The sequence below is a fragment of the Coffea eugenioides genome, chromosome 8, assembly GCF_003713205.1.
Source record: "Coffea eugenioides isolate CCC68of chromosome 8, Ceug_1.0, whole genome shotgun sequence".
Classification (NCBI taxonomy): Eukaryota; Viridiplantae; Streptophyta; class Magnoliopsida; order Gentianales; family Rubiaceae; genus Coffea; species Coffea eugenioides.
Genome location: NC_040042.1, coordinates 27,960,271 through 27,963,803, shown reverse-complemented (window position 1 = coordinate 27,963,803; position 3,533 = coordinate 27,960,271).

Here is a 3,533-nt window from a genome sequence, read left to right as displayed (position 1 = left end):
ATTGCCCGAATTGCTGCTCTGTTGGTCTTTGGAATTCCATTGGAGACTAGTCCAAGTGACTACCAGTAACTTAAAGTTGCAATACATTAAAGACACCAAACATTAAAGCTCAAACGTTCCAATCGATTTTATTCCGACAAGAATGGTCCCATGTCCCTTGAAGGCTTTGCTCCATAGACATTCTTCACCTGGAAGTCCCAGTAGGCACCGTTAATTTAATTTCACTTTCAGCAACTTCAATGTAGCCTTATTTGCATTAGGAATCCTCCTATGACCATTGCACCGCCTAAACATTTAATAATCAAAGCATGGCTACCAATTTGTTCGGTGGAAACTTCCCATCCAATACTTATCATGAAACTTCCACTTTAGACAGCCGAACATGTTAACTTTCACCACCTTGCATGAGGTTTCAAACCAGGAAGCAAAATCGATGGCTGCCGAATCCTATTCACAAGCAAATTGGAATTGATTTGATATAGGCAACCCTAGGGGAAGACCCTCCTAGAACCTCCCAACCTTGTAATTATCAGAGTTGGATCTTTTCTCCCAACAGAAATTGAACTCGATTGTTCTCATGAACTCAAGACCTCTGACACACAAAGGTAATCAGCAACCTTAAGCAAATAAGGATGGATGAAGCGACACCACGATTAGGGAACAAGCTAATCGATAAAGTCTGATTTGAATCCTAAGCCATGAACTCAAAAATTCAAGAGTAAGTTCGATTAAGAACTTGAAGGAAAATTCCTCACGATTTCTGGTTGTAATAATCTGTCTTTTACTCTTACAAGAGGTGCCTTTTATAGGCTAAAACTAGGGCAAAAATCCGGCCCACATAAACCTGGAGAAAATTCGGCCCGCACAAAGAGCTTAAAGAGCCAGCTCTTTAAGGCTTTCCGGTAAGGCCCAATAAGTAATAAAATACTAAACGCCTAACAACTACTAAACTAGACAGCCTTAAAACAACTACCAACTAAGCTAACAAGTATGAGATCATTCCTTCGCTTCAAACGTACAAGTGAACAAAGTAACTTCATGGTCTATCGAATCTTCAAACCTAGCTTGCCCCTTGCTTGTATGGTGAATGATCAAGGCTCGTAAAGCTTCCTTCACCTTCTTGGTTCTTGATCTTGTCATCGGACCACCAATGTTGATCAAAGGGTCCTTGACCCAAGGTTGGAGTTGTTGTGCGCCCGTATCCTTATCATTCCCTCCCCCTTCGAAAGGATTCGTCCCCGAATCTTCAAAGTCTGTATCAAAGTCAAAAGGGGATAGGTCAGACACATTAAAAGATGCGCTTATGCCATACTCACTTGGAAGTTCCAATTTGTAGGCATTGTCGTTGATCCTCTCTAGTACACGAAAAGGTCCATCTCCTCTTGGATGTAACTTGGTCCGTCGAGATGCAGGAAACCTTTCCTTCCGCATGTGCACCCAGACCCAATCACCGGGTTCGAATACAACATGTTTTCTACCCTTATTCGCATGTTGTGCATATTGCGCATTTTTCTTCTCAATTTGAGCTCGAACTCGCTCATGCAAGGTCCGAACAGCCTCTGCCTTTTTGACACCATCTGCGCTTAAACACTCATCAACAGGAATAGGTGATAAATCTAGAGGGGTTAGCGGCTGAAACCCATAAACAATTTCAAAAGGAGAATGATTAGTAGTAGAATGAGTGGTTCGGTTATATGCAAACTCAGCGATAGGCAAACATTCTTCCCACTTTTTCAAGTTCTTTTGAACAATGGCTCGAAGTAAAGCACCAAGGGTTCGATTGGTTACCTCAGTCTGACCATCCGTTTGGGGATGACTAGAAGTAGAAAACAGCAACTTAGTTCCCAACTTTCCCCAAAGTGATTTCCAGAAATAGCTTAAGAATTTCACATCCCTATCACTTACAATAGTACGCGGTACTCCATGCAATCTAACCACATCCTTGAAGAATAAATCAGCAACATGGCGCGCATCATTTGTTTTCCTACAAGGGATAAAATGAGCCATTTTAGAAAATCTATCCACGACAACAAAGATACTATCCATACCTCTAGAAGATCTTGGTAAACCAAGCACAAAATCCATGGATAAGTCTGTCCAAGGAGCATGAGGTACGGGTAGAGGAGTATACAATCCATGAGGGTTACTCCTTGACTTTGCCTGCTTACACTTTAAACACTTATCACAAATGTTAGCAATGTCACGCCTCATTTTAGGCCAATAAAAATGTTCATGCAAAATGTCAAGAGTTTTATCAATACCGAAATGTCCCATCAACCCTCCACCATGAGCTTCTCTAACAAGTAATTCCCTAAGCGAACAATTGGGAATACATAGGCGATTTTCTTTGAACAAGAAACCTTCATGCCTATAGTACTTTTGAAATGCAGCATGTTCACAAGCGTGAAACACATTAGAAAAATCGTCATCATGTGCATACATGTTTTTAATGTGCTCAAAACCAAGTAGCTTAGTGCTCATGTTAGTGATCAAAGTATACCTCCTAGACAATGCATCCGCAACGACATTATCTTTCCCCTTCTTATACTTAATGATGTACGGAAAGGAATCAATAAATGCAATCCACTTCGCATGTCTTTTATGCAACTTTCCCTGACCCTTAAGGAATTTAATTGATTCATGATCAGTATGTATCACAAATTCCTTAGGCATAAGATAATGCTGCCACACTTCAAGAGCACGCACAACAGCATACAATTCTTTATCATAAGTAGGGTAATTAAGAGCTCCCCCACTCAACTTTTCACTGAAATATGCCAAGGGTCTATTATTTTGATGTAAGACAGCCCCTATGCCGATCCTACTAGCATCACATTCAACTTCAAATGTCACATCAAAATTAGGCAAAGCAAGAATAGGTGCTGAAGTTAACAAATCCTTAAGCTTATTAAATGACTCTTCTTGCTCTTTTCCCCATTGAAACCCCACATTCTTTTTAATTGTCTCATTCAAAGGTGCTGCAATAGTACTAAAGTCTTTAACAAATCTCCTATAGAAACTTGCAAGACCATGAAAAGACCTTACTTGAGACACATTGGTTGGAGTCGGCCACTCTAAGATGGCTTTTACCTTGGCGGGATCAACACGTATGCCATTTGCACCAACAATATATCCAAGGAAATTAACTTCAGGAGTGCAGAAGACACATTTTTCCATGTTAGCAAACAACCTATTTTCACGCAAGGCACTTAAAACAAGTCGCAAATGCTCAACATGTTCATCTAAAGACTTGCTAAAGATCAATATATCATCAAAATAAACAACAACAAACTTCCCAAGAAAATGCCTTAAAACATGGTTCATTAACCTCATGAAAGTACTTGGAGCGTTTGTTAAGCCGAAAGGCATCACAAGCCACTCATAAAGACCATACTTTATTTTGAAAGCAGTTTTCCATTCGTCTCCTTCCTTTATCCTTATTTGATGATAACCAGATCTTAAGTCAATTTTAGTGAAAATGATTGCCCCATGCAATTCTTCTAACATATCATCTAACCTAGGAATAGGATGAC